The sequence below is a fragment of the Lipotes vexillifer genome, unplaced genomic scaffold (assembly GCF_000442215.2).
Source record: "Lipotes vexillifer unplaced genomic scaffold, Lipotes_vexillifer_v1.1 scaffold812, whole genome shotgun sequence".
Classification (NCBI taxonomy): domain Eukaryota; kingdom Metazoa; phylum Chordata; class Mammalia; order Artiodactyla; family Lipotidae; genus Lipotes; species Lipotes vexillifer.
In genome coordinates this window covers 315,800-324,052 of record NW_006796787.1, presented here as the reverse complement: position 1 = coordinate 324,052, position 8,253 = coordinate 315,800, and the positions used below count along the sequence as shown (strand labels likewise).

Here is an 8,253-nt window from a genome sequence, read left to right as displayed (position 1 = left end):
TCCTGCAGAAACTGGTATGACTGCGTGAGAGAGGTCTCAGAACTTTTCTCCCATTTCTTAAGCTAGTAATCTGTTTCTTTGAACTGGAATCTCTGGCACCTTATATTTACAAAGATTTAAACACATTCTTTAAATCTCTCATGTCTCTGTGCTCTCTACCAGTGATGTGTAATGCCTAACAGAATTCAGAAATAGTATGTTTCAGTAATTTTTCCTTCTTCCTTTTTTGTCAGGTCTTATTTATTATTTATAAACCAAACTGCTTTCTGGAGTATAATCCATGTAATATAATCGTGGTCTTTAAGAAGAATTATGGAATGTATTTTCAAGGAATGGATTTCTCTTCCCTTTCTTCTCCTTCCCTTCCTTTCCCTTCATTTGCCTTTTGTTGTTTTCCTCCTCCCTCCCTCCCTCCCTTTCTTCCTTCTTTCCTTCCTCTTCTCCTCATCCTCCTTATTCTCCCTCCTTTCTGTTTCTTTCCCTCTCTCTCTCTTGTTTTAAAGCATCAGACTTGAGATTACTCTAAAGTCTATGTTCAACAGATTTAGAAACAAACTGGTAAGGGAAATATTTCTTCACAGAGAATTCAGCTCCTCTCTGGAATTCACTGGTTCCGAAGGTCATGGTGTTAAATGTTTGAGCTTGATTTTTGGACCAGATTACACATATTAATAGTGTTAGTAGTTCTGAGTTCACAAAATGACAAGCATCACAGGCTAAGAAGACAAATCAGGTCAGTGATTATATCCCCAGGTGCAGCCACCTCCACCTCCAATCCCAGGTTCTTTTCCTGGAACACTTTGTGATAAATTAGAATTTTCTTTCCAGAAGTTTAAGGAAACTCACTCTTTTCTTTTTTATAAATTTTAGTTCTTTATTTTTTCCTTGTGATGAGAAAACTCACTCTTTTCATAGTTTTTCTTAGTTTTATTCTTAGTGTGCAAGATCTTTAATCTGAATGCTGGTCACAGCAGAGAAATCCCCAGAGTAATAAATGCTGAGCATCAAGTTGCGTTCATCCTGACATAAGTGAAACATTCTTATCTTGGTTAACTTGTTCTTTACTGAGCTTTCCAATGTTGGTCATTGCCTAACCTTACCCATTTCAGCTTCCTACTTAGCCTCTGGGTTCAAGCTGGTTTTCTAAACTCTCAGGGGACTTGGTTCTCCCTCTCTATGAGAAGAGAATATGACGGGGCTAACCACCACAGGCTTCCCTCCTTCCTTTGCCACACACTAACAGTATGAAGGCAACTCTTGAGTTGTTTGATGCCTGGGGCCAAATCTAATGAGAGCCCCAGTTTGGTAGCTGCCATCATTGGCAACCAGTCTCTGCAGGCTCTCACTTTCCAGGTACCTGTGTGGCCAGAGTTAACAATGCTCTTAGCAGGCAAATGGAACATTTTCTTCTTTCTTGGTTTGGGCTTCTTCAACAGGATACCATACACTGGGTGGGCTAAACAACAAACATTTAGTTCTCACAGTTCTGGAGCCTGGGAAATCCAAGACCAAGGTGCCAACACATTCAATGTCTGGTGCAGGCCCACTTCCTGTTTCATAGATACTGTCTTTTCAGTGTGTCCTCACTTGGGGAAGGGACAAGAGAGTTCTCTGGGATCTCATTATGAGGGCACTAATCCCATTCATGAGGGCTCCACCCCATGACTTAATTGCCTCCCAAAGGCCTCACATCTTAATACCGTCACATTTGGGGTTAGGATCTAACATGAGCTTTGCGGGGACACAAACATTCAGTCTGTAGCATCCAACCTTTGTATTTTATAACATAAAGGGGAAGGTGAATGTGATTGCCTTTGCTCCCTGTTTCTCTCTGTCACTTATTACCTACTTTTGTACTTGTTAATTTTGGTGTGACTCTGATTCCTTGACTCACTGTCCAGAATTTTGGCTTGAAACAGTCTCTTCGGAATGAAAAGTCAGCCTCCTACCTTTTGGAAGTAGAAGAGAGGGGATTTTTGTTCTCTCTGAAGAATCTAGAGAGCACCCATATGGGTATATTATATAATAGTTCTTAATACTTACTGAGCTATGAATAAATATGTATTGAATACCCACTATATAAGGTATTGCCAGAGATACTTTATATATATATATTTGCTTTTAATCCTTAAACCAAATCTGAGATGGATCTTCTCTGATTCAGTTATTGATAAGGACACAGCTCAGTTTTCCTATTTGAAAACTGCTTCCTAAATCACAAATGCTCAAGGTGGATTTGAACTAAGACCTGCCCCAATCTAAAGAGTTGCTGGGGTAGCATCTCCCTGTTTATATAGGTAAAAGAGACTATTAATTAAAACTGTTAAATTAGACTGTAAATGGTTAATATTGAGGAATGAAGGTTTACCTTTTGGATGTATGTAGTGCTCCTCTTTGTCAGTGTGGGTTTAGGATGATGATCATGATTCTTTCCTGTCCCATAGTTTTAACCCAACTGAACAAACAAAGACAAAAGAATCAAGCAGATCAAGATCAAATCATTAGCATAATTATTGATCAGGCCAAATTGGAGATCTTAGCTTAGGCTTACTACCATAATTGAACTTCCTGGAATCCTCAGCTAAGTTTAGATTTTTGGAGATCCAATCCTAGGGAAAATCTAGTCTTCAGAGAAGATTCCCATAGGCAGCTTCCTTGTCACACAGTTTAGAGCCTTGTTACTGTGAAAAGAGATGATGGTTGGTCAGATTTGCCTCAGAAAAGCATAGTCTGAGGCATGACTTACCTTACAAAGGCAGCAGGAGGAGCATGCACCTCCCTGCATGAGGGTGGCCCCAAAAAGAGAGAGTTGAAGGGGCTAGGCCACAGGGACTCATTTTCCTCTCCTATTCTCAGGCATCATATCAAATATCACATCTCTCTTCCTTTAGGAAGAGCTAGGAGTGTTTTAGGTCAGTTTCCCCAAGAAACAGACTCTCTGATGCAGTTTTGGTTGTAGGAAATTTATGCAGTAGTGTTCTCAGGGCAACATCTTTGTGCAATGGGAGAAGAATTGAACAGGAGAAGTCTCACAATGAATAAGTTCAACTGAACCTCAGTGGATTCTACAGGGAGCTCTAGATCTGGGATGGCCTTTTATAATTGTCTTGCCTTAAGTCAAGGTGGATGGGCTTTTATATTCCCACACTGATCAGTTACTGGATGGATTTGCCCCTGGAAGAAAGGTCATGACATTAGGCAAGGTAGCCTTGTTCAGCTGAAAGCAATTCCCAAAGCGAAACAACTGAAGGTCATGAGCTGCCAACAGCAGGAGAATGAATATCTCAACACAGAATAGTGAGGGACCTGACAGCCCACTACAGTATCCACTACAGAGGGACAAAAAAAAGAGCAGTAGCTACTCTTCCACTTTTCTAACTACTTGTAAAAGAAGTTTCTGTATAATAGGCCCAAGCAGAGAAGGTAACATTGTTGAGAAGAATGAGAGATGAGTCCCTCTATCTAATCTGTGCAAAGCTGACCTGACCGTGCAGCCCAAAACAGCTCAGGACTCAACATCTTTGTTAGGTGACCATTGAGCAACTGTGAAAAGAGCCTGCATTCAGGTGAGACAGGCCCGAAACTTCCCAAAGACCAGGTACTTAGGCCACCAAAATGTAAGTCATTTTTACATTAGGAGGTAAATAAATTAATCCAACCATTTGGAGAGAAATTTGGTAAAGAATATGCACTTTTCGTCAATAGGGGGGAGGTTGAATAATTTTAGGTGCACTTTAATTTTGCAGCCCTTTAATGAAATTAAGAAGTCTGGGAGGTTGAACATGATATAATGTTTAGTGACCTAAGAAAGTTTTAGAGTATCTTGTATGGCATAATCCAAGGGTCAGCAAAATTTTTCTGTAAATGGCCTGATAGGAATATTTAATGCTTTGTGGGGGTCCCACTGTCTGTTGCCGCCTCTCAACTCTGCTTTTGTACTGTAAAAGCCCATCACAGACCAAAAAATAAATGAGCTGGCGGTGTCCCAATAAAATTTCTATTGATACTAAAATTTGAATTTTATATGCTTTTTGTGTGTCATGAAATGATACTCTTCTTTTTTCATTCCTTCTTTCTCAACCATTTAAAAATATAAAATCCATTCTTCCATTCTTAGCTCATGGATTATGTATAAACAGATGGTGGGCCTGATTTGGTCTATGGGCTATAGTTTGCTGACCTCTAGTATGTATAGTCCCATGTGAATACTTGTTATCTGTCGACACACATACATATGCATGTATGTGCCTAGAAGTATATACCCCAACTTTTAATGGCCACTACTCCTAGTAATTAGTGTGCAATGTGAGCTTTGAAGCTAGATTGCCTGGTTTTATAAGCCCAGCTCTGTCCCTTGCTAGCTACAGGGCTTTGGGCAAATTTTTTAACCTGCTTGGTGCCTCAACTTCCTTATCTTTCAAAGATGTTTCATTGGGTGGTTTCAAGGATTAAATGAGTTAATGAAGTAAAACATTTACAGATGTGCCCTGCACATAGTAGGTACACAATAAATTCTGACTATGTAAGGGAAAGTGATCAGACCTTCACTCATTTTAGCTTTAAAAAATTTATTATTGAACAATATTTCACATATCATACACTTCAACATTTTAAAGCATACAATTCAGTGGGTTTTAGTATGTTGACAATGTTCTACAACCATCTCCACTGTCTAAGTATAGAACATTCCCATCACCTCGACAAGAAATTCCATACTTCCTCCTTCCACTATTACCTGGCAACCACTAATCTACTTTCTACCTCTATGGATTTTCCTATTGTGGACATTTCATATAGATAGAGTCATACAATATGTGACCTTCTGTGTCTGCCTTCTTTCTCTTGGCCTGTGTTTTCAAGATTCATCCATATAGGATGTATCAGAACTTCATTCCTTTTTAGGGTGGATACTATTCCATTGTATGAATAAACCACATTTTGTTTATTCATTCTTTCAGTATTTGGTTTGTTTCTACTATTTGGCTAATAAGCATAATGTAATGAACACTCATGTACAAGTTTGTGGGTGAACATATGTTTTCAGTTCTCTTGGCTATGTACCTAGTAGAACTATGGGGTTGAGAGAACCTCACTTTTTATTTTATATACCCCTCTATTTCTTGAAAATATTTCAAAGAGCATTTACTATAGCCATAATTAATTTTTTAAAAATTTAATTACAGAGTATCATAATACAGTAAAAGAATAGGGTTCTGGGGTTCGGTAGACAAAATTCTTTTACAAGCATGAGGAGAGATGGTCCATCTTTTCTGAAGGGCCCAAGCTAGGGTGAGGAGAGTGAGGTGCTTCAACTCAAAATTTAAAGAGATACTCACTTTCCAAGACCTGCAAGTACATACCTCCTTAAATTTTGCCTCACCCTGCCCTGGCCCTACTTTCCTGCCTTGCCTGATTTGCTGTCACTTATGACTCCCTCTGTTAAATGGATACTTCATATACATCGCTCAGAACGATCAGTGTGTTGATATGATTGTAGGGCATCTGTATCTGCCCTCCTTGTGCAAACAGCAATACTCTGTTAAGAAACCTGGAAAAAATATTTTTGAGCTCTTAAATTTTGGTAGTGAATAGGGAGCACTGGGCAACAATAGGGAAGTTAGGAGTTCACAAACGTCCTTCTTTTATTTTTTTCTTCATAGACACTATGTGTCTGATAATATCATAAAAGTAGAATCACCTTAGATAGTTTTCTGAATTTTTTATGATATAAGGCCTATAAGCTATATATATATATTTATATATGTATAAATGTATATTTATACATATCTGCATTTATATATGTATAAATATATGTATTCATAGTTCTACATATATATTTATAGTTTTATATATATATATATATATATATATATATAAATCTGGTTTAATCTGAATCTTCTAATCTGAATATTTTGTGAAAGAGACGTCTTTCATAAATGACCAAAAATGCATTTCAATGCAATCTAAGTTGTAATTATTTTTGCTTAAAATTATTATACAGTATTCCCTTTGAAATAGGCTAATTAAACTCCTTCATTGGTTAAAATCAGTCTTGCTTAATACTATATGGACGCTTTACATTGAGATCCATTAGAAATATAAATATCTTTGTTTTATCAAATATAGGAAATAAAAGAGCGGGGTAAAAATAGCTCACGTACTAGAGCAGCAAATGGAGAAGCAGTTTCTCTCCATGAAAGAGAAATGGATATAAAGTCACCACTTGCTTTTCCATCCAGCCTGTAAGTTACCATCTCTCTAGATCACCTCTCAAGACCCATGCTTTCTTGTAGGTGGTCTGGTGCTGACAAGCTTTGGAATTTTATTTGGAATATTAAGGGTATCAAAATCATGGAACTTTGCATACAGTAACTTCCTGAAAATCATTTCTCTCTCTAAACATATACATTTACAATAAAAGACCAAAGGAAACCAAGAGTTACCAACCTAAGACATTTGAATATTTACCTGATAGCCTAGTGCTCCAAATCCAGGCTTTATAATGAAAGAGGAATATGCTAAATTTGGAGAGAGATCATTGAGAGGATATTATGAGCTCTAAAAAATATTAAAACACCAAGATATTTTTCAGCATAGAGAAGAGAAGGCATCAAAGCAAAACATATGATAGGGGCTCAACTACAAACAGTTTCTCTCTTTTCCATTTCACCACTTCTTTGAAACGTATATACTAGTCATTTAATATATATATGAAGGTCATGGGGTTGGTGATTCATTGAAGTCTTTCCTGACGTTATTAATGATTTTTATAAATGCAGAAGTTAAGGAATTTTATTTAATAGTGTCATAAAATAGAATAGACACAGAAGCTTACTTCTAATCATTTGATTTCAGCAGGGAGACACATTAAATGTGTCATTTTAATATAGAAGCCATCCCTAGGACTATGTGATTTTTCAATGACAGTCACTGGTTGATAGAGATTTATAGATTTCTGGGTACTTACCTTGAGGGCCTTATCTCAATTAGAATAGTTACAATGTCACAAAGAAATAGTTGTGGGTTAAAAAAAAATACTAGGAAGAATGTTTATAAAGTAATACTTCCTGTGGACTTTTTTTTACAGTTTATTATGATTTGGTGACAGTAAAGACTTCAGTAATTAACAGCTGATTGCTTCACACTTTCTGTAATCCTTTTTCTTTTTCTTTGGCCTATGGCATAAGTCTATTTTCCGCTGAGAGGAAAAAAAAAAGAAAAAACACCAAAGGTATGTTACAGTATTTACACACTCTTGAATGGTGTTAGTTGTACAAGGCACATGTCCAGAATGACAGTTTCGTGGCCAGAAGAAGATGGAAACCATCTTTGAGATGCATGCAAAAGGCCAGGAGATCCCAGCCAGAGAGTGAAATCTGCATGAAAAGTAGCAGGATGGTAAATCAGAGGGAGAAATACATTCCAGAGCACTGCTGTCAGTTTTGAGTATCCAGGGCTGGATTCTGCATGACCTTAATGAAACTACCCTGCTCTCCCAGGGCCATGTAGACCTTGCCCATGCTCTCTCCCGGCCCTTCATCCTTAGAATGGTGCCGTAATGTCACAATGCCTGAAACCTGGGGATTTCTTCCCACAGATCCTCCTCTGACCTTATTGGACAAATGCAGAAGCCTTCTGAGAGGATTCTGAATGTTTTAGGATGCATTTGAATAATAATACAAATAATTGCCTGTGTGGAATGTGTGTGTGAATTCTTGTGAAAGACATCTTGGTCAAGGGAAAATGCTATTTTTCATACATTGCTGGTAGAAAATTAAAGAATTGTAAGCTTTTTAAAAAAGTGAACTAGAAAATGTATTACAGTTAAAAATTCTCATAACCTTTGGCACAGTATACTTCCTCTTGTGAGTCTATGCCACACAAATACAAGCAGCAGCATATGAGGATAGAGGTACAAAAATGTTTATTGTGACAATATTCATAGTAGCAAAAAAGTGGAATCAAGTGACTACCATCAAGAGGGTAATCTATGAGTGAAGCATGTTTTGTGCAGTATTGCTGAGCATATGTGTACATGTACTTACAATTCAATGAAAGCAGTGAAGACTAGTTTGTCAATTTGTGTTTCCTTTTGGGGCTGAAGGTATTGGGGTCACTAATATGAGTTTAAGGAGGAGAGAATAAGAGAAAAATATGTATGTATGTATGTATGTATGTGCATATGTGTATGTAAGAGAAAGAGACAAGGAAAAAGAGAGGAGAAAGATTGATTTTATCAATAATTTACTCTTT

The 8,253-nt window shown here is 37.4% G+C and overlaps 1 protein-coding gene across 3 annotated transcripts in view; it reads left to right on the top strand.

Annotated features, from left to right (window-relative positions):
- VGLL3 (vestigial like family member 3) overlaps positions 1-8,253 on the top strand; it is a 41,620-nt gene that overhangs the window by 22,359 nt on the left and 11,008 nt on the right. The gene's annotated exons all lie outside the window — the stretch shown is intronic.